Source organism: Orcinus orca, chromosome 2 (genome assembly GCF_937001465.1).
Source record: "Orcinus orca chromosome 2, mOrcOrc1.1, whole genome shotgun sequence".
NCBI lineage: Eukaryota > Metazoa > Chordata > Mammalia > Artiodactyla > Delphinidae > Orcinus > Orcinus orca.
Window position 1 is genome coordinate 199026901 of NC_064560.1, and position 27007 is coordinate 199053907.

At 42.1% G+C, this 27007-nt stretch overlaps 1 protein-coding gene and 1 pseudogene across 3 annotated transcripts in view; one reads left to right on the forward strand and one right to left on the reverse strand.

Moving 5' to 3' along the window:
• The window catches only part of RCOR1 (REST corepressor 1), a 119123-nt gene that overhangs the window by 19711 nt on the left and 72405 nt on the right, over positions 1–27007 (forward strand). The gene's annotated exons all lie outside the window — the stretch shown is intronic.
• On the reverse strand, positions 3088–4059 carry LOC101287935 (ribosome biogenesis protein NSA2 homolog; annotated as a pseudogene).

The window sequence follows — 27007 nt, forward strand, 5'->3', positions numbered from 1 at the left end:
GGAAAAAGCAAAACTACATAGACAGTAAAAAGATCAGTGGTTGCCAGAGGTTAGAGGAGGAGGAGGAATGATTAGGCAGAACACAGAGGATTTTTAGGGCAGGGAAAATACTCTAGGATACCATAGTAATGGATACACGTCATTATACGTTTGTCCAGACTCATAGAGTGTACACCACCAAAAGTGAACCCTAGTGTGCTATGGACTTTGTGTGATTATGATGTGTCAACATAGATTCGTCAGTGGTAACAAATGTCCCACTCTGGTGGGGATGTTGATAATGGGAGAAGCTATTCATGTGTAGGGGCAGAAAGTATATGGGAAATCTCTGTAATTTCCTCTTGATTTTGCTGTAAACTTAGAACTGCTCTAAAACAATTAAGTCTTTAAATATAAAAAACGACAATAACAACAAAAAATCTAACCACAGGTAGCACAATTAAATAAAATTAATATTTGTTCCTTAGTATAATTAAATCTCCAGTTGTCTCTTTTTAAATAGTTGTTTAGATCAGCATTCAAACATGATGCACATGTTGCATTAAAAAAATAGGTTTATTGGGACTTCCCTGGTGGCTCAGTGGTTAGGAATCCTCCTGCCAGTGCAGGGGACATGGGTTCGAGTCCTGGTCTGGGAAGATCCCACATGCCACGGAGCAAGCAAGCCCATGCGCCCATGAGCCACAACTACTGAAGCCCATGTGCCACAGCTATTGAAGCGCGAGTGCCTAGAGCCTGTGCTCTACAACAAGAGAAGCCGCCGCGATGAGAAGCCTGCGCACCGCAACGAAGAGTAGCCCCTGCTTGCAGCAACGAAGACCAAACACAGCCAAAAATAAATAAATAAATAAATGTATTTTTTAAAAAAAGATTTATTGGGACTTCCCTCGTGGTCCAGTGGTTAAGACTCCGAGTTCCCAATGCAGGGGGCCCGGGTTCGATCCCTGGTCGGGGAACTAGATTCCACATGCATGCTACAACTGAGAAGTGCACATGCCACAACTAAGGGCCTGCACTCTGTAACTAAGATCCCAAGTGCTGCAACTAAGACCTGGTACAGCCAAAATAAATTGATAAATAAAATATTAAAAAGTAGCTTTATTGAGGTATAATTGACATTCCATAAACGTCATATTTAAAGTGTACAGTTTGATTAGTTTTTTTTTTAATTTATTTATTTTTGGCTGCATTGGGTCTTCGTTGCTGCGTGCAGGCTTTCTCTAGTTGCGGTGAGTGGGGGCTACTCTTCATTGTGGTGTGCGGGCTTCTCATTGCAGTAGCTTCTCGTTGCGGCACACGGGCCCTAGGCACGCGGACTTTAGTAGTTGTGGGCTCTAGAGCGCAGGCTCAGTAGTTGTGGCGCACGGGCTTAGTTGCTCCGTGGCATGTGGGATCTTCCCGGCTCAGGGCTCGAACCTGTGTCCTCTGCATTGGCAGGCGGATTCTTAACCACTGCACCACCAGGGAAGTCACAGTTTGATTAGTTCTGACATATGTATACACCTGTGAAATTATCACCACAATCAAGATACTGAATATACTCATCACCCCCCACCCCCAGATTTCCTCATGCCTCTTTGTGACTCCTCCTACCTTCCTCTCCTCCCCCAAGCAGCCGCTGATTTGCTTTCTGTCACTGTAGGTTAGTTTGCATTTTCTAGAGTTTTATATAAATGGAATCTTAAATTATGTACTATCTTGTCTGGCTTCTTTCAGCATAATTAATTTGAGACTCATCCACATTGTTGCATGTGTCATTTGATTATTCTTTTTTATTGCTCAGTAGTATTACCTTGTATGGATACACCAGAAATTTTTTTATTCATTCACCTCTTGATGGACATTTGAGTTATTTCCGTTGTTTGGCTATGACAAATAAAGCTGCTGTGAATAATATTTGTGTACAGGTCTGTGTGTGAACATATATTTCCTTCTCTTGTGGGTAAATGCTCAGGAATGGAATCATGTAGTAGTTGTATACTTAATTTTTTTAAGAAACTGCAGACTTTCCCAAAGTGGTTTTATAATTTTACCTTCTTACCAGCCGTGTATGAGAGTTCCAGTTGCTCCACAACCTTACTAACACGTGCCATGGTCAGTCTTTTCAATTTTAGACATTCTAATATGTGTGTAGTGGTATCATATTATTTTTTATATATATATTTTTTTTTGCGGTATGCGGGCCTCTCACTGCCGTGGCCTCTCCCGTTGCGGAGCACAGGCTCCGGACGCGCAGGCTCAGCGGCCATGGCTTACGGGCCCACCTGTTCCACGGCATGTGGGATCTTCCCGGACCGGGGCGCGAACCCGAGTCCCCTGCATCGGCAGGCGGACTCTCAACCACTGCGCCACCAGGGAAGCCCCATATTGTGGTTTTAACTTACATTTGCCTACTGACAAATGATATTGAACACTTAAAAAGTATGCTTATTTGTCATCCCCATGGCTGCTTATAAAGGTTCACTTCACTGTCCTGGCTCCATGGCCTGGAAGCTCTCTCAAACAGGAAGCTGGGACAGCAGTAGGGCTGACCTCCTTTGTTTCCCTTTTTTCTTTTTTTTTGGACTGTGTGGGCTCTTCATTGCGGGCTTCTCTCTAGTTACGCCAAGCGGGCTTCTAGGCTTCTCTCTCCTTGTGGTGCACAGGTTTAGTTGCCCCGCAGCATGTGGGATCTTAATTCTCCCACCAGGGATCCAACCCGCGTCCCCTGCATTGGAAGGTGGATTCTTAACCACTGGACCACCAGGGAAGTCCCTTGTTTCCCATCTTTCAAGGATCACTGATGTGCGTTGTCTGGAAGACCATTGTTTCTTATATTTTGTTTGTTTGTCTGGATTTTTCAGGGAGGAGGGTAAATCTGGTCTCTGCTACCATCTTGGCCAAAAGCACACATATAAATCTTAATTTGTAGATTTTCCCGTCTTTGTTTTTGATTTCCCTTGTAATTTAGTTGTAGAAAACCACTAGATTGGTTGAGTTTCCCTCATTCTGGATTTTCTGATTGCATCCCTGTACTGTTTTTTTTTTTTTAAACTAGGCCATTAACATTTTTTTTTTAAACAATAGTTTTCTTGATGACTGTAGACATGTAAGGCTGATTGGTAGTATTCAGAAATATCAGAGTAATGGTTTCCTGATTGGTGTGTAGTCTTCAATAATTATAAGGAGTTATTTGTATGTATCTGCTGTCAAACCAGTAAGACTGCATTTATGCATCCGTCATTTTCAGGATTGTTTGTAACCTGGGCATATTTTCCCCAGATGACCTTGCCTCCTTGTGTCACTAGGCCCAACTCGCTCACGTTCACCTCAATGACAGTACCTTTCTTTGGTAATAACACCCAAAGTTGTATATAGTGGGGATGAGGGATTCTTCTTCACACCAAGTATTGGCAGGCAGAAGGTGGCTTTCAGTTCAGGATGTGTTACGTGGGCCTTCTTAAAACGTAATCCCATTGGCCTAATATGAATCTTTCATATTTAGGTGGTTTTCGAGTAAAGCCATCTCTAACAAAGCAAACTTCAGTAACCATCCTCTTCCAAGCTTTCTTCTTTCTCTTTCCTGTTCGAATAACTTTTAATACTTCTGTTTCTCCCTGGGCACGAACTTTGGGCAGTGGGACTTCCCATTTTCCCGCTTTCTCTTTTCGTTTTTGTTTGATCATATTGGAAAGTACTTTAGCTCGAGACTGTCCCTCTCTGTCCAGTAGATATGCAGGTACTGCTCCTTGTGGAGTCTTTTCATCGTTCTTCTGTTTGGTGTTTCTTTTTTCATGCATCTTAATAGTCTTTTTCATTTGTATTTTCTCAGCATGGCGGTTTATGGTAGAGCTTAGCTTTCCGACCAGTCATTTTTTTTGCCTTCTTTGAACGTTCATGAGCCTCTAGATCTTACTTCTTTCTCTTTTTCTCATGGTAATCCAAACGATATCCATACCGCTTACGGTGTAACTCGATACATTCATTTTGTGGCATGCTGACGGCGGCCGAGCCACCGGGTGCAGCCGCCGGGGCGCGAAGAAGCTCTCAATTTTCTGGTCTTAGAGACCCACCCCCTGTACTGTTTTTAACATGTTCCTTTATCCTTTATGTTTTCTATAAACTGGTGGTTAAATTTAGAGAATTGATCAATTTCTGATTAAAATTATTTTGGGCAAGAATAATTCAGAGGAGATATTTTGCCCATCCTATTTAAAAAAAACCTCCATTGCACTCCAGTCCCGCTTATCCTGGTATACTGTTTCTTATTTTCATAGTACCTACTAACGTAATATAAATGGACGTATTTGTTTAACATCTGTTCTAAAACTTAACCTCCATAAAGGCACAGGTTTTTGTTTATGCTGTATTCCCAGAGTCTAGAACATTGTTCAGCACATACTTGGCACAAAGTAAAAATCTTTTGAACAAATAAATGAATGAAATACAAAGGCACAGAACTGGTGAACTCTCATTACCCTCATTACCATTCATAGAAAAGTAACATTTTCTTTGGATAGAATAATTGTGCTTAACAACACTATTAAAGACAATGTAAAATCTTCTGGAACTGGGGCAGTTAGGAACTCTAGAGGTGGACTTTGGAGGAGGGCTGTGTAACCAGCTCTACTTCTTCCTCTGAGAATAACCCTCCTTCTGGTAGCTACCAGAGATTTATTGGCTCTTTAAAATCCAAGCTCAGAGTCGCGCAGCCTTTTTCAGGGGATCAAGAAAGTGTTCCTCTGCTCAGAGTGAGACTGCTACTCTGCCAGCCTAGAGGCTTCAACAGAAGTTGAAAGGAAGCCCCAGAACTTCAGATGTTCCTGGCGAGGTCCTCACCCCACCTTCCCCTCCCTCAGCACTCCTAGCTTCTCTGTCGCTCTCTGCCATTGGTATTGATCTCGTTATGTGCTTTTTAATTTTTCTTTTTCTTTTTGGCCGTGCAGTGTGGCTTGTGGGATCTCAGTTCCCCGACCAGGGATCGAACCTGGGCCATGATGTGAAAGCCTGGAATCCTAACCACTAGGCCACCAGGGAAGTCCCATATGTTCTTTTTTCTTGGTTATCAGTCACCAAGAAGGCCAGGATTCCTAGGTCATCCCCTTGTTCTATAGGCTTTAATCTCTAAGACACTGTACATTTTTTTTCTGATCGCATCTCGCACCCCGGACCTTCTCTTGACACTTTTACACGGAGCCTTCTGAAACTCAGGGTACACCAGCAGAATCCCCCTAATCCTCAATTTCTTTTGTGAGTGTTCCTCACGTTCTTGTTCTTACTGCAAATTCGTTGTCTCCTGATGGCACTATTTTCCCTGCAGCCCTCTCACGTGGTACTTGCCTTTTCCCCTACATTCCTCATATTACTGTGCTTGGAAGTGGGATGTCTTCCTTGTTCTGTATTGCCACTCCTGTACCATTTTTTTCTCTTCCATAAAAACACCCACAGTGAATATGATGTCATCAGATTATACCACTCACTACTGCTTTTTGAAGCTTCTCCAAAGGTCGCTGTGGAGGATTGAACCCCTTATTACGGAGTCACTCTGTATCTCTTGTAATGCTTCTTACCTCATATCAATATAGTTACGCCAGTTTCTTTTTGTTAGTGTTTGCGTAGTGACTTTTCATCTTTGTGCTTTCAGTCTTTCTTTATTCTTATGTTTTAGGTATGTCTGTACACATTTTTATCCAAATCTTAAAAGGAAGTTTTTGCTTTTATGTAGGACATTTAGTACCGTTTACAGTTTCTTTTAAGTATTTGCTCATATATTTGTAGTTAGATCTACTGATTGAAAGCTTTCTATTTATTTGACCCACCTGTTCTGTTTCTTTCTTGTTCCTTTGATCTTCTTTTGCATTTAGTGTTTATTATTATTCTACCCTGTCTCCTTAGCTTGGTAGTTATATGCTCTTTTTCAAAATACTGTTCTCTTAATGGTTTTATTTTGGTTTGCAAATTTTTTTTATTGTGGTAAAATACACAGAAAATTTACCATCTTTAATCATTTTTAAGTGCACAGTTCGGGGTATTAAATACATTCATGATGTTGTGCAACCATCACCGCCCTCCATCTCCAGAACTCTTTTCATCTTGTAAAATTGAAACTCTATACCCATTAAATACGCTCCATTCCCTCCTCTCCCAGCCCCTGGCACCCACCCTCCTACCTTCTGTCTCTCTGAATTTGACTGCTCTAAGTACCTCATATAAATGGAATCATACAGTTGTTTTTTTTTTTTAATTCCTTTGGCATAATGTCCTCAAGATTCATCCATGTTGTAGTATATGTCAGAATTTCCTTCCTTTTTAAGGCTGTTTAAAGAACAGTTTTGCCAGATACAAGATTTTTTGGTTGATGGTTTTTTCCTTTTAGCACTTTGAATATATTGACTTACTGTCTTCTGGCCTCCAAAGTTTCTGATGAGAAATCTGCTTATAATCTTATTGAGGATCCTTAGAATGCGACGAGTCATTTCTCTCTTGCTTTCAAGATTCTGTCTTTGACTTTCACAAAGTTTGATTGTTTCTGCTGTACAGCAGAGTGATTCAGTTATACATATATATATGTTCTTTTCCATATTGTTTTCCATTATGATTTATCACAGGATATTCAGTATAGTTCTCTGTGCTGTACGGTAGGACTTTATTGTTTATCCATTCTGTATATAATAGTTTGCGTCTGCTAATCCCAACCTCCCACTCCATCCAACGCCCCCTGCCCCGCCCAGCAACCACAAGTCTGTTCTCTAGGTCTGTGAGTCTGTTTATGTTTGTAGATATGTTCTACATATGTGTTGTATTTTAGATTCCACATATAAGTGATATCATATGGTATTTATCTTTCTCTTTCTGACTTACTTTGCTTGGTATGATAATCTCTAGGTCTGTCTGTGTTACTGCAAATGACATTATTCCATTCTTTTTTATGGCTGAGTAATATTCCACTCATACATATACTACATCTTTTTTTTTTTTTTCTTTTTTTGCGGTACGCGGGCCTCTCACTGTTGTGGCCTCTCCCGTTGCGGAGCACAGGCTCCGGACGCGCAGGCTCAGCGGCCACGGCTCACGGGCCCAGCCGCTCCACGGCATGTGGGATCCTCCTGGACCAGGGCACAAATCCGTGTCCCCTGCATCGGCAGGCGGACTCTCAACCACTGCGCCACCAGGGAAGCCCTATACTACATCTTTTTTATCCATTCATTTGTCGATAGACATTTAGGTTGATTCCATGTCTTGACTACTATGAATATGCTGCTGTGAACATAGGAGTGCATGTATAAAAGCTGAAGTTGAAATTAACGCAATTTACGTTCCAACCCTTTTTCTGGAAGTTGCAAGCCTTCAGTAGACCCCAGAGTTACTCAGTAGTTACATCAACAGATTCTGCCAGTGCAGTTGTTGTCTAGGTGGGGAGACAGATTTCGGGTGTTTCTTATTCCACCATTTTCCCAGAATCTTCTCCTTTAGAGATTATAATTTACATCTTGCTTTATCAGCCTGATGTAAACTAGGTGCTTTTACCCTCTTAAAGGGCAGTGCAAGGAGCATAGAACCCTTCAGTTACCCTTTGTGCTCCCTGTGTGCCTTGTTGTTTTATATTTTGTCTTACATGTTTTAATTCCTATAAGAAACAATTATCTTACACAATTATTTCATTAGGATTTATTTGCATGTTTACCCTTTTTGTTGCCCTTCGTTCCTTTGTGCCCCTCATAATTTTCTATCTGGGTTTATTTTTCTTCTGCTTGCAGAATATCCTGTGATATTTCTTCTGGGGTAAGCCTGCTATTGATAAATCTATCTGAAAATGTTTTTATGTCAGGTTTATTCTTTTTTTTTTTTTTTTTTTTTGCGGTACGCGGGCCTCTCACTGTTGTGGCCTCTCCCGTTGTGGAGCACAGGCTCCGGATGCACAGGCTCAGCGGCCACGGCTCACGGGCCCAGCTGATCCACGGCATGTGGGATCTTCCCAGACCGGGGCACGAACCCTTATCCCCTGCATCGGCAGGCGGACTCTCAACCACTGCGTCACCAGGGAAGCCCATACATCAGGTTTATTCTTGAAGGTTAGTTTTACTGGGTATAGAATTCTAGGCCACAGTTATATTCTTTGAGCACTTCAGAAGTATTTCATTGTGTTTTGTTTTTTAATATCTTTATTGGAGTATAATTGCTTTACAATGGTGTGTTAGTTTCTGCTTTATAACAAAGTGAATCAGCTATACATATACATATATTGTCTTCTTTTCTTTTTTAGTAAAGTAGTATTGTAACCTGCCTGTTTTTTTTTTTCAGGTGGTTTAAAATTTTTTTCTCTTTGTCTTTGTTTCAACTATTTTATTGTGATGTCCCTAGGTATGAATTTTTTTTTTTAAGTTTGTTTAGGATTCTTAGGGCTTCTTGAACCTGTGGCTTGCTGTCTTTTCATTAATTTTAGGAACTTCTCAGTCACTGTTCAGTTATTGCATCTGTTCCATTCCTTTTTGAAACTTCAATTTCGTGTATGTTCTGTATCTCTGTCTCTTAGCCTCTAGTCTGTGTTTTTCAAGTTTTAATATCTTTGGGCTTCATTTGACTTATTTTATTCTAAGTTGTCTTTCTCTATCTGCTTTTAAATCCATCCATTGAGTTCCTAGTTTCAGTTTGTATAGTCTTTTTTTAGTTTTAGAGCTTTCATTTGGTTCTTTTTTTATAGTTCCTAGTTCTCTGCTAAAATTGTATGTCTTGTCTTTTATCTCCTGGAACATTGTAAGTATAGTTATTTTAAAATCTGGTAACTCTTAATATGTGGAATGCTTGTGGATGTTTCCATTTTATATTTCTTCTGTCTTTTGTTCGTGTTGTATTGTTTCCTCATATGCCTGGTCATTTTTTATCGCATGTTTTATATCAAACTTGCAATTTACAAAATTGGTTATAAAAAATTTTTGAGGCCCAGGATAATATCTTCTTCTAGAGAGGATTTATTTACACTAGTACTCTGGAATCACCTTAGTCCAATTTCAGATGACCCAGTTGAAATGATTCAAAGCTGAACTGCAGTCCCTTTGAGGGTCTGTTTACTTCAGTTTCATCCTTAACTCCTAGGGTATAGCCTTTTGGAGTGTCAACCAAGAAACGGGCATTGACTAGCTGCTGTCCTTTTCTCCTCTCCCCAGTGGCGGTACTTGTGGAGTCCAGTGTCTTTGCCCTAACTCCAGAAGCCTGTCAGATACATTACTCCATCTCTTAATGGTCCCCTATGAAATTGGCAAACATCCTTGAGGGGAAGAGTGACCTCAGTAGCTGGACATCCCTTCCTAAGCTTCAGTGCATTCTGGCCTTATCTTGTCAGTTGTCTGATTCCTTCAAGCAGATGTTTTAAATATTTTGTTCAGGTTCTCAGGGAGGGGTCTGAGTTACTAGTCTATTACTAGAACAGAAGTAGCTTCTACCTTTCTGTCACTTAGTACAGTACAGTGTCTGTAGTCTTTTATGATTTCAGTATCCCTGAAGATAGTTGATCCCAGAGCAACTGTGAATGACTGGACAACAGTTAAACAACAGTGACCCCGGTCATTAACTACCTTGGCTTCTTAGTTCCTTGACCTCTCTCCCAGGTATCCTGTTCTCTACCCTACATTGTATACCCATTCCCTTGAATTACCATTATCTGAAACACCCCTGTCATCTTAATTTCAAACTTAGCACTCTGACTGCTTCTTCCTGAACTTTCTAGCTCGCACCTTCCACCATCCCATTTCCTGCCGTCTTCAGCCCCATCGTGACCTTCAGCTCATTGATCCTACCACCTCTTCCCCTGAGCATTCTCATGTTTTTGTTCACTTTGAGTTCCACAGTCAGTCGTTATAATACATCCTCTGCTCCTATTACCTTGTTTTCCTCTAGTTTCATCTATAGTCTTGGCTAAGCCCCCACCTGTGTCTTAGCCTGGATTCTCCAGAAAAGAGCGTAAGACAAAGCTTATATTGCTAATACTTTATGTGAAGTTAGAGTGAGGGGGGAAAGAAGAAAGTTAGGCAGAGAAGGAGAGAAAGCATATACAAAGCGAGTGGTATGTTATCAAGCTGGCCACAGTTTCACAAGAACCTTAGCTGGTTGCTAGGCAATGCTGGAAACCTCCAGAGAATCATGGCACCTCTCAGAACACTCCCAGGGGGCAGGTGTGTAGGGAGGACAGCTGAGAAATGTGTTGGCTCCTTCCTGTTTCCTGTCTCTTAATGGTCAGAGTTGCCCCACAGGGTCTTAACTATTCCGTGCTTTCGGGTTTGTTACTTGGGCTCTCCAGGTACCTGCTGGAGAAGCAGCTGAATTTGGGCATTGGAGCTGCTGTGGCTTCTGCCACAGTGGGCAAAACAAAGCCCGCCAAAGCCCGACCCTCACCCCTGGGGGGAGGAAGGGACAGCTGGCGGTGTTAGGAAAGGACACACGGGTCATGGGCTGGGGCTCTGTGATCATGTGAAGCTTGCGAGCTTTGGCTAGGCCTGCTGGGGCAGCTCTAGCTGGGAGGTAGAGCAGCAGGCGAGTCTGGGTGGATTTGGAGGGGGCGCATGAACTGCATCTGTTCTGGCCTGTTTAATCCAGCCTCTTGCTTATTTTTTGCTTTGGTCAGTATAGCTGAAATGTGGCTGGAGAAACCCTACTGACTAGTCTCACTTTAGAGTCATGATCACCAAAATCAAGTAGGCCTGTTACTGGTTATATTCTGTTTTCTCACTCCAGTTACTCTCCTGGACAGTATTTAAATATCTCACTTTAAACCTTGAATTCTTCCTTCCCCATCCTTCCTTTATTTCACTGGGAAAAAAACTGAAGCAATTGGAAGAAAACTTCCACAGGCTCCTACTGGCATATGGCACCTTCCCACTTCTGTGCCTGACCCTCTGCCTCATCTTCTGTGTTTATGCTCCTGGCTGAGGCCACCGTCTTTTCATGTGCATTCGACCCCGTCACCTTCTACCTGCTCAAAGACATCACTCCAGTAATTCATCCTTTATTTGCATCATCAAATTTTTCTTCTCTATTGTATCATTCTCAGTAGCATATAAAATGCTGTTATTTCTCCCTTGTTTTTTTAAAAAATTCCTCTCATAATTAATTGTCTGTATTCTCTTCTTTCCTGTTCCCTTATTCTTTCTTGAACACATTCCATTTAGGCCCCGCTCCTCTAAAATTGCTCATAACATCACTGGTGACTTCCATGTTGCTAAATGCAGTGGTCACTTTGCAGTCCTCACCTTATTTGACCTGTTTAGAGACCCTGTAGATTACTCCTCTTTGAAGCCTGATTAGGCAGGGTTCTCCAGAGAAACAGAATCAATAGGAGATACATCTCTGTCTATGTCTATATCTGTATCTGTGTGATTTATTTATTTTGTCTGTTGTCTGACTCCTCCAACTAGAAGGTAAGCTTTGTGAGGTGAGGGCTTTTCAATCTTGTTGCCTTTCATACCCCCAGCTTCTGAGATAGTGCCTGGTACAAATTTGTCTCTCAGTAACAGCTTTCTTTTTGTTTAAAAACATGGACAGAAACTCTTCCCAGGAAGTTTACAAAATACAAGTTTCTAGCCTGGAGTTCTCAGCAGTGAATACCTTTATTGGCTTATAGATGCCTTTTGTATATGTCTTTTCTTAGATAGGTCTTCGATAGTTAACTATGGATGAGCTGACGTAATTCTGAAGGCACATTACCAGCTTTCTCACCTCCTTTCTTTCTAGCTCCGTGTGTGTGTGCCCCCAAGCCTCAGGGTCAAAAAACCAAAACATAAAGCAGAAGCAATATTTTAACGAGTTCAGTGAAGACTTTAAAAATGGCCCACATCAGAAAGAAAAAAGAACCAGCACTCTTGAAGCCCTTTACAAACATGATCTTATTTAATCCTTAAAACAATCCTGCAGCACAAATTGTATCACCCCCATTGTACAGACGATGAAACTGAGATTTAGAGAGCTTAAGCAGCTTGCCTGAGGTCTCAGTTGGTGAGTGGCAGAACCCAACTTGGGGTAACTTGATCTAGATCCTATATTCTTGACTGTTAGTACATTATATGCTGCCTTCTAGATATAGAGATGTCATCTTGTTTTGTGGCATGCAGGAACTTGGAAACCTTGGGCAGGCTGTTTGTCGCCTTTCAGCCATAATGGTGATAAATATTCAAGGTGCTTAGAATACAAAGCAACCGTTCAAAGTCAGGAATCCTCTCTAATACCAGCGCAGCAATAACTGAACCTCAAGCCTTTCTCAGCTTTAGCCTCCCCAGATCTTCTTGGGTCAGTCTACCTGTTAGGTTCCTGGATCTGAGGTCCATACCTTGTCCAGGAGATTAGAAGTGTAATGGTGACTGCCATCACGAAAGAGCTGGCCCTTTCTGGCTCAGGTTATCAAATCAGCGCTACCTACCACTGGAGTATTCCATGAGGAATTATAGGAGTCCCCTTCTGCCTCAAAGGAAAGTGTAACAAACCACTCAAACTTCATGGCCTTAGATAACAACTCTTATTTCATGGTTCTTGCTAAGCTGGATAGCTGTTCTGCTGGGCTTACTTGGGGTGTCTCATGTGGTGGCTGTCCGGGAGTAGCGGGGGTTGGTGTCATCTGGTGGCCTCACTGAGATGCTGGGACAGCTGGACCTATTTTCTTCTCTGTGTAGTCTCAGGACCTATCCTTTTTCCAGTGGGCAAGGTGTCCACTGGGATAGTCAGATTTCTTACGTAGTGGCTCAGGGCTCCCCTAGGCAAGCATTCCAAGAAGGAGGAAGTGGAAACTGCTAGTCTTTTTTTTTTTTTTTTTAACGTTATAAAAAAAATGCATTGGGAGCGTGGAGTCTTAACCACTGGACCGCCAGAGAAGTCCCAGAAATTGCTAGTCCTTCTAAAGTGTAGGCCCAGAACTGGCATATTATCACTCCTGTCACATTTCCTTGGTTAACATGAGTCACGGACCAGCCCAGATGTGTTGTGAGTTTTACTACACAGATGTGTTGTGAGGTGTGCTGGTAACTAGGCGTGGAGCAGCTCCGTTGGTAGTAGACTAGTCCAAACTACTTTTGAAAGTGAACAGGGGCCTATTAAAAATTATGCTGGGTTGGTGGGTATAAACCGGAACTGTCTAGGACCCACTTGGACATTGGTCATCATAGTCATACTTGTACCCTGGAGGAAGCAAGAGCTAGGTATTACCTTGAATCTTTTCTTGTGATTCTCTCATTGTGAAGCTATGACCATGTTAAGTATGGGCCTCATGTTTTAAATTGAACATTTAATAAACATTTTAATAAAATTAAAACTTTTTTTGGTATAAATTTATTTAATTTATTTATTTTTGGCTGTGTTGGGTCTTCGTTGCAGCGCACAGGATTTCTCTAATTGTGGCGAGCAGGGGCCACTCTTCACTGTGGTGTGTAGGCTTCTCATTGCAGTGGCTTCCCTTGTTGCGGAGCGCAGGCTCTAGGCACGCAGGCTTCAGTAGTTGCAGCATGCGGGCTCAGTAGTTGTGGCTCGCGGGTTCTAGAGCACAGGCTCAGTAGTTGTGGTGCACGGGCTTAGTTGCTCCACAGCATATGGAATCTTCCCGGACCAGGGATCGAACCCATGTCCCCTGCGTTGGCAGGCGGATTCTTAACCACTGTGCCACCAGGGAAGCCCATGACTTTTAAATAACAACCCAGCAACTTTATTTGGGTGCTCAGTGAGTACAGGAGTTACTTATTTTGGCAGTGGAGGATTTGAGCTTCCTGAAATGATTTTGTTTGTTGGCCTCCAGAAGGGAGCTTTCCTGAGGTATTTTTCAAGATTGATTTTGACTGTGTGCCATTTTCACGTTACCTGATAACTTGGAACCTAGTCCTCTTGTAAGATATAGCTCCATTCTGTAGTTAATCAGATGATCTCAGAAGGTCTCTTCCAGCTCTAAAATTCTCTCTAATCTTGTAGAAAGTTGTTACAGGTGGCCACAGGACAACTGGAAAGCTATAATAAGAGCTTTCACAGCTCCTATGTGAAATGGGGCCAGGTGGGATCCAGAAATCTTTATGGGGTAGAGTCCTTTTTACTCTATACTTTGAAGGAATGTTAGTTTGCAATCCAAAATGGAATTTGTTCTCAGTTGAATATTAAGTCTTGAAAAGTTGACTGTAAAACAAAATTCTAAAATTAAAAATCCTATTTTTCTATATAATAGAAGGTAGACTTCTGAGGCATGACCTTTAAGATCCCGTTTTGATGGGAAGTGCCTCCAGTGCCTCACACCTGCGTGTTTGTGCGCCCACGTAATCGTGCTTCAGGAAGGTGCGATGAGGGTCCATTTTGTCTTTCCTGCAGCTCAGTGGCGGGGAGAGGATGCAGTTCCTATGGAATGCTTGCCTGAGGCCCTTTGGTATCTTTCCCCAGCTGGTGAGAGGTAGGGTCAGTGAAAATTCTAGGCTTGAATGTGGTGTGATAGCCTCTTCATTAACCCTGACTACTGTATAAAAAAACAAAAAACAAACCTCTCCAAACTGGGTGTCTGCAGGTTTGAATAGTTGGGAGATCTCTTTTTCACTAAACAAGTTGCTAATGTGACTGTAGTCAAGTGAAGCACTATGCTTTCTGCCACTGGGGGCAGAGGGTTCCCACTAACATTGGTTTCAGGAAGTATATACCACATAAATATTCTGTATATTTATAACATCTTTTCCACAGCATGTTTTGTATTACATTTTTAATGATGCAGCATCTCTAACACTAGTTATGTTTATAGTAAGGATAAAGGCTAACTTTATATGTTGCTGTTTGTCTATTGTCTGCTTCTAGGAAGGGGAGGAGGGTATGTTGGTAACTAGGATGACTAGTGAACTTTGTATTTGTTTGACAGGCTCATATATATTGAGATTCAGGGAAAATGTTAGTTTGTTTACTTTTAAGATGACTTTGGTATAGGTGATGTTAATTTTTCAAATCATTAAGTAATCACCTCGGGAGAGGATTATCATTTATAGAACACCTTTTATATGCACGCTTATAGCAGTCTTGTGAAGAACACTGGCCTTTTACACAGGAAGGAATGAAGACTGACCTGCCAGAGTTACATAGTTGGTAATTGTCAGAGCTTGGATTTGAGCTCAGGTTTGCTTGCCTTAAAAATTCTCGTGGCTCACCCCCCACCTACCTGCCCCCACCCCCATTTTGGTTACTTACACAAAGATCCTTCCCAGCTAGACACTGTCCGTACTTTCATAGATCCACATCCCTAGGAAGAGTGGTTCCATTTGGCTATATTGCCTCGCATCTTCCATACGCTTGTTTCTTACACTGTTGTAAACATGCTGACCATACAGGGTTTTTAACCTGGGACCTAGGAACCCTCTGAAGTTGTGTGCAAAATGTTGTGCTTTTTTTGCGGAAAATGTCAGCATCGATAGCTCTCATGAAATTCTCAGTGGTTTCTGACTCAAAAGAAAAAACTAACCCCAAGAACCACGGCTTTATGCCATTAGTATTTTCCCAACACTATTATTAAATGAATTAATATACATAAAGTGCTTAGAACAGTGCCTGACAAGAAGTAAGTTCACTATTAGTGTTGTTATGATGTTAACAGTTTTTATGTGCATGGCCTTCAAAACTTTTAATAATTGGGTAACAGTCCATGGAGTAGAATACCACTGCTTATTGTTGGCAATATTTGGGCTTAAAAACAATTGTTATTTTCTTACAAGCAGTTTGAGATGAATCTCCATGTATTTAAAATGGTTCCCTGTATTTTGGATTATTTCTGTGGATTCCCCAAAGCGAAATTACTAGGTCAAAATGTATGAACATTTTGAAGATCTTTAGACATATTGCAGATTGCTTTCCAGAAGGCACATACTAGTGCATAGCAGCAGTATATTGCAGTCTGTTTTGCTATATATACTCTTGCTTGCACTAGACAAATAGATGAAATTAATTGCATATTAATTAATACGCAAAAGATTGCCTTGTTTAATAAAAATTTTTCCAGCTTCCAGAGTTGGAACATTTTCTGCGTACTCTTTTGTGAATTGTCCTTATGTCCTTTTCTCATTAAATAGGGTTTTTATGGTTTTCTTTATCATTTTGAGATGTTAACACTTAGTCACCTGCTGCAAATATGTGTTCTCAGATTGCTTGCCTTTGAAATATTTAGAGGTTTTCTTTCTTTTTTTTTGTTTTTTTTAGTAAAATCTGTGGGTTTTTTTGCGTGTGCTTCTATTGTTTATAATTTCTAGGTCCTCCTTCCCTTTCCCATTTCTCCTGGTTTTTCTCATGCAAACTTTAAAATTTTCCTCCATATAAACTTCTAAAATCTCCTGTATGGAGAAATACTGAAGCAACGTATATTTATTAGATTGTATATATTTATATGTAAAAATGAGCAGCTATTTTTCTTCATAATGATTGTGTAGAGTGTTTATATGGATTTAATCATGATTTGACCCTATTGATAGACATTTTCTTTTTAAAAATTTTTTTTAAATTATTTTTTTAATTGGAGTAAAATTGCTTTACAATGTCGTGTTAGTTTCTGCTGTAGAACAAAGTGAATCAGCTATACGTATACATATATCCTCATATCCCCTCCCTCTTGAGCCTCCCTCCCACCCTCACCCCCCACCCGCACCGCCCCCATCCCACCCGTCTAGGTCTTCACAGAGCACCAAGCTGAGCTCCCTTTGCTAGGCAGCAGCTTCCCACTAGCTATCTGTTTTACACATGGTAGTGTGCATATGTCTATGCTACTCTCTTCATTCGTCCCACCCTCCCCTTCCGCCACTGTGTCCACAAGTCCATTCACTATGTCTCTGTCTCTTTTCCTGCCCTGCAAATAGGTTCATTTGTACAATTTTTCTAGATTACATATATATGCATTAATGTGTGATATTTGTTTTTCTCTTTCTGACTTACTTCACTCTGTATGACAGACTCTAGGTTCATCCACGTTACTACAAATGACCCAATTTCGTTCCTTTTTATGGCTGAGTAATATTCCATTGTATATATGTACCACATTTTCTTGTTTCTAATATTCTCTATTACAACAAATTCTGCATGATCGTCTTGCTACATATAATCTCTGTTCACTTGGGTTAACTTTTCTGTACAGTAAATTACTAGAAGTGGAACAGTTGGATCAAAATTTAGATTTAAACTTCCAAATTGCCTTCTGCAAAGGCTGTTTTCCCTGTAGATTTTGAAAGTGTCCTTATTTTAAGAGTAATTGTCCTTTTAACTAGTGAACTTAACTTTTCATATATTTATAGAGAATTTGGTTTTTTCTTTCTGTGTGCGGTTTGTGACCTTTGCCCATTTTACTTTCTGATTGATTTATGATGACTCTGTATGTTAAAGGAACTTGCCTTTTTTCTTTTTTTTTTTTTTTTTTTTTTTTTGTGGTACACGGGCCTCTCACTCTTGTGGCCTCTCCCGTTGCGGAGCACAGGCTCCGGACGCGCAGGCTCAGCGGCCATGGCTCATGGGCCCAGCCGCTCTGCAGCATGTGGGATCCTCCCGGACCGGGGCACGAACCCGTGTCCCCTGCATTGGCAGGCGGACTCTTAACCACTGCACCACCAGGGAAGCCCCGGAACTTGCCTTTTTTTAAGAAAATTAATTTATTTACTTATTTATTTTTGGCTGTGTTGGGTCTTCGTTGCTGCGTGCGGGATTTCTCTAGTTGTGGAGATCGGGGCTACTCTTCGTTGAGGTATGCAGGCTTCTCATTGCGGTGGCTTCTCTTGTTGCGGAGCACTGGCTCTAGGCACACGGGCTTCAGTAGTTGTGGCACGTGGGCTCAGTAGTTGTGGCTCGTGGGCTCTAGAGCACAGGCTCAGTAGTTGTGGCACATGGGCTTAGTTGCTCCACGGCATCTGGGATCTTCCCAGACCAGGGATCGAACCCATGTACCCTGCTTTGGCAGGCGGATTCTTAACCACTGCACCACCAGGAAAGTCCCAGATGAATTCTTCTTAACAGTTGTTTTTATTTTATTTTTAAATTTTTATTTATTTATTTTTTTGGCTGTGCCACGCAGCATGTGGGATCTTAGTTCCCCAACCAGGGATTGAACCTGCACCCCCTGCATTGGAAGCGCAGAGTCTTAACCACTGGACTGCCAGGGAAGTCCAACAGTTGTTTTTAGAAATACTGGTTGAGGGTAGGTTTAAGGAGGGAGATTCTAATAGAAGGCTGTTTGGGACTTGTAGGTAATGGAGAGATGAATTTTAATGGGAAGCATACTAGACATTATTCCTACCTTTATAGTATTGTTTTCTATCCAAGTTTTAAATATGATTCTCTTGGGATTCTTTTCTTGATTTGTAGAGCTGCCACTGTACTGTTCATGACTGTATCCATGGGAACATAAGTAGGATGACATAAGTTTATAATTTGTTGCTAGGCAGATGTAGCTCGAAATGTAATAAAATTTCCTCATTAAAAAGTGTTTGGATGTTTTACCTTCTGTGGGGGAAGGTAATGAAACAGAATAGTCTGGAATTAAAACTGTGAAATTGTAAAACCTTTTAGAGTGGAAAGGACAGGTCATGTTTTTAATTAGTTGAATGTTTGAAATTGAAGAGAATAAGATGAGATAACTGTGTGCTATAAGCTTGGCCTTTTAGGTTTAAAAGGTCGGTATTCAGGGGGCTTCCCTGGTGGCGCAGTGGTTGAGAGTCCGCCTGCTGATGCAGGGGACACGGGTTCGTGCCCCGGTCCGGGAAGATCCCACATGCCGCGGAGCGGCTGGGCCCGTGAGCCATGGCCGCTGAGCCTGCGCGTCCGGAGCCTGTGCTCCGCAACGGGAGAGGCCACAACAGTGAGAGGCCCGCGTACTGCAAAAAAGAAAAAGAAAAAGAAAAAAAAAAAGGTCGGTATTCAGATGTGTAGGGACTAGATGTGGACCACCCGATCCATCCTAGAATATATATCAAATCCCAGAATGACAACAGGTATTTTAAGGTAGTCCTTCTGGCTCTCAGACTCGGCGGACTAATGAAGGAGACCTTGTGGAGATTAAGATACCTGTCTCTTATTTTGGCTGAAGTTTCATTTTTTTTAACTAAAAATTTTTAATAGGTAATGTGTCATTGGTATAAAACAACTAAATTTGAAAAAGGTATATAGTGCAATGTAATTGGTTTCTTACCTATGTCCTCTTAAGTCACACAGTTCCCCAGAGGCCACCATACTTACTAGCTCCTTGTCTGATTATAATTTAAAGAATTATTTGAGTAGTTATTCAGTAGTAAGAGAAAATAGGTAACATTTATACGTTTTGTGTGCCAGCCACTGTGATCAGTGCATTACAGGATAACCTAGGAAGTAGTTACTATTCACTCCATTTTACAGATATGGAAACCTTCTCTAAGGCTTAGAGAAGTTAAATAACTTGCACAAGGTTTAATATTTCTTGCCCACTAGATTATATGCTCCAAGAAAGTGGGGGCCATGTTTTATTTCTGTTTTAACCCCCTGTATCAAATATAGTTCCGGTGGGATTTGCTAGTGTGTCAAACGTAGTATGAAGGCTGGTTTTACAAAGGTGGTTGTATCCTCATTTATTGGCTTTGAATTTGTGTAGCTGTGACTCAGACTTCTCTTTGTAGAGAAGTCACATTGAGGATTGGAGCAGCATTGCATCTGAATATTTATGAAGGGAACCTTATATTTCTGGATTTCATGCTGGGAACATTTGGGAGAACCTCCCTTGTGATTGGATAAGGTCCAGTATTTGGGGATGAGGGTGGTTAACATAGGGATTAATATAATTGTGACTCCATTCCTTTTGGGTGTGTTTAGTTTTTACCCCCTTTCCTCCACTCCTGCCCCAGCTATATCTTGGCCCAGTGTCATTGTAGTTTCATGGTCTAAGAGAAGGAATAAGTAGGAATAGAAGGAGTCAACTAGAAGGAATAAACTCCTTTGTTAAATGCCAATATTAACACGTGTCTGTGATCTTGAAAATCTGTGTTTAGTGTGAGTTGTATGCAGTGCCTCCAGTAGAGGCATTGTAGAGAATAAAATTTTAGAGCTTGGGTAAGATTATTGAGATTATTTGGCAAGAGGAAAATGAGGGACAGTTCAATTCCATAGGTAATTGTTGAATTACTTTCTTTGTTAAGTTAGGATGATATTTATCTCATAGGGTTGATATGAGGATTAAGAGATAATCCTTATAAAAGTCTTGGATTGATAATTTAATGATAATACTAATTGTTAAACTTGCTGAACACTTTGTATGTCCTAGCATAATATGGGCCAGAAAAGTATTCTGAGACGTTATAGGAAGGACTGGGTGGAGTATAGGAGAAGAGAGTCAGGACAGCCATTCAAAAGATTTCACAGTGGTATTGAAGTGAGAGTGAAGGCTGAACTAAGCATTAGAAATGGAAAAGAGATTAGATTTGAGGGGATGTGAAGAAAGCATATAGGGCTGGCAGAAAGGCAGGGAGGTAAAAAGACTGAGTTTTGATGCCTTGGGTAATGGGATACTATAAACAGTAGAGCAGTATGGAGATATCACTAATGTTTTGGAAACTGAAAAATAGGTTAATGTAAAATAATTACCTTGGCAGAACTGAGAAAGCTGAACCAGAGGGAGAGGTAGTGATGCCAGTAGGGAAGCAAGCAGATTGCTGCTGCAGAAGCTCCGAAAGGCCTGGGGAGTAGAAGTACCAGGTGTCTCCAAAGGCTGAAGTGCGGTGTGGGCCGGGCTCAACCGCAGGGCTGACCAGAAGTCTGTAGGAAGCCCTCTAGAGTCTGGCTTCACTCCCGCAGCCCAGCAACTGCCTCCTTCCTGTCCCAGCAGAGGACAGATTTACTCTTCGTAGAGTTTGAACCAAAGGGACGCTGGATTTGAGGGCCGGAGGATGGATGCCTAGATATGGGAGGGTGGTGGGTGCGTAGGTTAAATGAAAGTTTGCCTATTGAATGGTGAGAACCTCAGAACATTCCAGAATTCTTGCAGCAGATTAGAAGATTCTTCTTGGAGAGAAACTGGCCCGGATGTAAAGGTCTGCAGCGTCTGACAGTTGTCACACTGTCTGTATTCCAGTTAACTATTTGCATTACTGTTTTCATGACTGTTGCCTGAAAACAACAGCAGTCATTTTATTATCTCTCACAGTTTCTGGTGGTCAGGAAGGGTTAGGTTAGGAAGGGCTCAGGTGGGCAGTTTTGGCTTGGATTTCTCTTTAGGTTGTGGTCACATGGTGGCTGCACACAGATCTGCAGGGGTGCTGAAGCAGCTTGGGCTGGCCAAGCACCTTTCTTCATGTGGTCTTAGCATGGGCACATAGCGGGAGAACTGAGTGTAAGTCATATGGCCTTTACGACCTAGCCTCAGGAGCCACACAGCATCATTTCTGCCATAGTCACACGTCTGTTCAGCTTCAAAGGGAGGCAGCATAGATTCCATCTCTTGAGAGAAGTTGAGTCAAAGTCTGATTATGAGGAGAATGTGTAGGATGATGTTGTGGCCATCTTTGGAAAATATGATTTACCACAGTTCACCCTTTAGTTATAAGATGTTCCTATTACATGCAAATTATATTCATGCCCTCCCCCAGCTCTCTTCCAGTTATGGCATTAGCCCCAAGTTCAGGATCTTGTCATCTAAACCAGGCCCAGCTGTGGCCAGATGAGTTTCCTCAGGCATGGTTCTGGATCTGGACACATGTGAACTTAAGAGACAAGTAAACTGCCATTCTCTCCAACTTAAAATGGTGGGTCAGACTTAGGGTAATTGCCGTAGACGCATCTGTTCATAAAAGGAGAGAACAGGCATAACAGTCACTGGTCCAAAGCTTTTCTGAAATCCAGCCAGGCACAGGTTGCCAGTCCTTGATTAGGACTCATTTCTCTTATCTGGGAATGGTTCTCCAAGGCTCTTGGCTCACGGTGAGAGTTTTGTTTTGCTTTCTGAGTTATCCTTTTCCGTAAGTCATGTCTGATTTTTAAACCTGTGTTAAAATACACATAACATAAAATTTACCATCTTAACCACTTTTTTAGTTGAAGTGTAGTTGATTTACAGTGTTGTGGCAATCTCTGCTGTACAGCACAGTGACTCAGTTTTATACACATACATTCTTTTTTTAATATTCTTTTTTTTTTTTTTTTTTTTTTTGCGGTATGCGGGCCCCTCACTGCTGCGGCCTCTCCTGCTGCGGAGCACAGGCTCCGGACGCGCAGGCCCAGTGGCCATGGCTCATGGGCCCAGCCGCTCCGTGGCACGTGGGATCCTCCCGGACCGGGGCACGAACCCATGTCCCCTGCATCGGCAGGCGGACTCCCAACCACTGCACCACCAGGGAAGCCCTTAATATTCTTTTACTTTTAAAATTTTTGGCTGCATCAGGTCTTCGTTGCTGTGCGTGGGCTTTCTCTAGTTGTGGTGAGCGGGGGCTACTCTCGTTGCGGTGCGCGGGCTTCTCACTGCAGTGGCTTCTCTTGTTGTGGAGCAGAGGCTCTAGGCGCGCGGGCTTCAGTAGTTGTGGCACACGGGCTCAGTAGTTGTAGCTCGCGGCCTCTAGAGCACAGGCTCAGTAGCTGTGGCGCACGGGCTTAGTTGCTCCGCGACATGTGGGATCTTCCCAGACCAGGGCTCGAACCTATGTCCCCTGCATTTGCAGGCAGATTCTTAACCACTGTGCCACCAGGGAAGCTCCTAATATTCTTTTCCATTATGGTTTATCCCAGGAGATTGGATATAGTTCCCTGTGCTATACAGTAGGACCTTGTTGTTCCATCTTAACCATTTTCAAGTGAACAGTTCAGTGGTATTAAACACGTTCATAATGTTGTGCAGCCATCAGCAGAAATCCACCTCCAGAATGCTTTGCATCTATAGAGTAAAACTGAAACTCCGTAACCGGTAGACACTGACTCCCCATTCCCACAGCCCATCTCCCCAGCCACACTCTTCGGTCCTTCACTTCCTCCGACTCCTTGTAAGTCTGCTGTGGAACGGCCTCTGCTAGCAGTCTGAGGAGCTCCGCTGTTTTAATGGAGAGGCTCTTTAGAGGCAGCCCTTAAGATTTTAGAAGACCCTTGGTCTGTTTAAAATGCCAATTTGGAACCTTCTTGCATCTTTCTGAGGTATTTTAAAAGTTTTTCAACCATAGCCTGGATTCAGTCTTCCCTGCTGTAGCCATTTCCTATTTTGAGAATCATTTTGCCTTCAGGAGAGGCTGGGGATAAGCAGTGGCTTTATTTTTTATTTTTTTTGCATTTTGACTGCACTCCGCAGCGTGCGGGATGGTTCCCCAACCAAGGCTCGAACCTCGGCCTCTGCAGTTGAAGTGCTGGATCCTAACCATTAGGCCCCCAGGGAACTCCCATTAGCTTTGTTTTTGAACCCAGCGAGTTCTGACCCCTTACTTTTAACAGTTGGTTTTCCTCAGCATCCCAACCCCTCATGTTATCACAGGCACAGTGGGGTGGTGCTTTCACGTGTTACGCCTGGGAATCTCCTTTGATAGGTCACTGAGCTGATCAGATAAAAGATTCCACGTGACTACAGGCTGCATTTCACACCACCACATAACAGGTCCCCTTTTCTCCAATGTATAGTAATATTTTTCGTACTTTCCACTAAGCCTTTACCAATAGCCTCCTGGTCGAGGCCCTTCAGGCTTTCAGTAGCAGTCTCCCCAAGGCCTCCCAGCCTCCACCTGCCACCCCGTCTCAAAGCCACTACCACACGTTCTAGGTTTTGGTTGCAGTGGCCTCTCACTTCCAGGTGCCAAGATCTGTTTCACTTACTTTTCCTGCCTAAAAAATTACCCCCCCCCCCAATTAAATGACTGAATACTTGACTGGTTTCTATGGGTCATGAATTTGGGGGAGCTTTGCTGGCCGATTCTGATTCTGGCTAAGGTAATTTCTGTGACTGCAGTCAATCGGTGGAGCTGGAAGAGTCGTGGGCACAGGCAGGCGAGTCTGGGTGTGTGGCGGGGCCGTGGCTGGGCGCCTGTCTCCGATGTAGTCTCACAGCCTCTCCACGAGATCTCTGCGTGTGGACTAGTTTGTGCCCCTGCTTCAAGCACTCGGATCGCTTACACAGACACATACTTTCCAAAGGTATGTGTCTCAGGAGAAACAGGCAGTCTGTTTCATCTCTATGATGTAGTCTTGGAAGGCACTTCATGTCATTTCTGCTGTAGTTACAAACTTGCCCAAGTTCAAGGGGGAGGGAGCATAGACCTCACCTCTTGAAGGCAAGAGTTACAGTTGGTCACAACGTAAGAAGATCACGCGAGGTAGGAGATAATGTGGTCAGCTTTAGAAAATACAGTCCACCATGGGTCTTAGTGAAATAGTTAGATCCCTGTCTGATCACCCTGCAGGCAAGCCTTGCTACTAAGAAGCCTCATCTGTGCACATGAAATTAAAACCTACATTTTAGTTAGAACTTCCTATGACCGAACAGGCAAGGATCATTGTAAACGTGAAGAAAGGCTCTAACAGTCTCATGCAAACAGATAAAAAGAAACTGAATGAAGAAAGAAAATGTAAGTTGCAGAAGGGAAGTTCAAACTTCAAAAACAGAAGGCTTAAAGAACTAAAGAAAACGTTAAATTCATGATGCAAAAATAGGATTATACAGGGACTTCCCTGGTGGTCCAGTGGTTAGGACTCCACACTTCCACTGCAGGGGGTGCGGGTTCGATCCCTGATCGGGGAACTGAGATCCTGCATACTGTGCAGCACCACCCCCCCAAAAAAAAGGGATTATACAAAATAGGGAACCATTCAGAGAGTAAGAAAGAGCTCTTGGAAAATTTTCAATAGGAAACTGAAAAAATCTTCCAGGAAGTATTAGGCAGAGACAGATGAAAAAGGGAATGGACAGTGCCTGAGCCTTGATTGGATCATTGATTGAAAAATAGTTTGAGGTGAGAGGAAGAAGTGTGGAAATGTTAATATGGACTGTATATTAAGTGATAATGAATTAGTGTTAATTTTCTTTAAGTGTGGTAATGGTACTGAGGTAATGTAGGAGAACATCTTATTCCTAGGAGAAGCATACCAAAGGATGCGTTATGACGTCTGCATTTATCGTGTGTGTGTGTGTGTGTGTGTGTGTGTGTGTGTGTGTGTGTAGAGGAGAGAGAGGCCACACCAAGAGAAAGAGATAATTAAAGCAGTTGTGACATTATGTTAATAATTAATGATAAATACAGAAGCAAAATAAAGGAGTATATCACACTTAATGGATCAATTCAGGAGAGCCAACATCTGAATTACTAGAGAGAGGGGAAAAAAGAAAATTGAAAGGGTACAGTGATTAAATCAGCACTTAAAATTTTTCCAGAACGGAAGGTCATAAATCTCTAGGTTGAACAGATCCATCAAGTGCCCAGCACAGTGAATTAAAAAAAAATAAGTTAATGAGATTTCAGAATGTTGAGAATAGAGAGGATCCCAAAATCTTCCAGAGGGAACAAATCAACTTACAAGAATGGATTGAGAATCTGCGTGACTCTGGAATCTCAGTGGCAGTGGAATAGTGCCCTCAGATTCTAGGAGTATTGCTTCCAATCTAGGATTCTACACCAAGCTGTTTTCCATTCCAAAGTGGCTGCATCATTTCACGTTCCCCCTGGCAGTATAATGAGGGTTGCAATTTTTCCACATTTTTGTCTATACTTGTTATTGCCTGTCTTTTAAATTATAACCATTCTAGTGGTGTGAAGTGGTATCACACTGTGTTGTTTTTTGTTCTTCTTTGTTTTTTCTTTTTCTTTCTCTTATTTGGCCATGCCACACAACTTGCGGGATCTTAGTTGCCCGACCAGGGATGGAACTTGGGCCACCGCAGTGAAAGCATCGAGTCCTAACCACTGGATAGCCGGGGAGTTTCCCTCATTGTGGTTTTGATTTGCATTTTCCTGATAGCTGATGATGTTGAGTATCTTTTCATGTGCTTATGTGGACGAATGTCTTTTTATTTTAATTGGGTTATTTGTCTTTTTTATTATCGAGTTGTTGACTCCATCACTATTATTATTTTTGGCTGCGTTGGGTCTTTGTTGCTGCTCGCGGGCTTTCTCTAGCTGTGGCAAGTGGAGGCTACTCTTTGTTGCAGTGCGCGGGCTTCTCACTGCCGTGGCCTCTCTTGTTGTAGAGCACGGGCTTTAGGCGTGCGGTCTTCAGTAGTTGCAGCACGCGGGCTCAGTAGTTGTGGCGAGTGGGCTCAGTATTTGCAGCGTGCAGGCACAGTAGTTGTGGTGCTCAGGCTCTAGAGCTCAGGCTCAGTAGTTGTGGTGCACGGGCTTAGTTTGCTCCACGGCATGTGGGATCTTTCCAGACCAGGGATCGAACTCCTGTCCCCTGCATTGGCAGGTGGATTCTTAACCACTGTGCCACCAGGGAAGTCCTCCATTATTTTTCAATATGTCATTGTGTATTTCCTATAAATAAAGGCATTCCTTTATAACCACGTATCAAAATCAGGAAATTGGAACATTGATCCTGTAATACCTCTAATCCACAGACCCATTTAAATTTCATCATTTGTCCCAATAATGTTCTTTAAGGGTCTGGAATACAATCCTGGATTATGTGTTGAATTTTGTTGTCATGTACCTTTAGTTTCCTTCTGTCCATAATTGTTCCTTGGTCTTTCCTTGTCTCTCATGACCTTGATATCTTTGGATAGTACAGCTAGTTACTTTACAGAATGTGCAATAAATCAAGTTTGTCTGATGTTTTCATGATTAGATTCCAGTTTTGAGTTTTGGGCGGGGATCCCACAGAAGGGTACTGTGCCCTTCTTAGCATATCATGCAGGAGGTGCATGATAGAGGTTTGTCCTTTATCTCTTGATATAAGTTGGTGTCTGCCAGGATTTTCCACTGTAAAATTATTTAAGAAGTATTTTTATACTTATTAATGTGTAATAAGTATTTTGTGAGGAAATAGTGTGTGGCTTCTACTTCTCTGCCATTTATTTCTTTATTTACAATCAGTGTGGACTCATGGTTTTCCATTTTATTCAAAGTTAAAATTCATAACTATCATT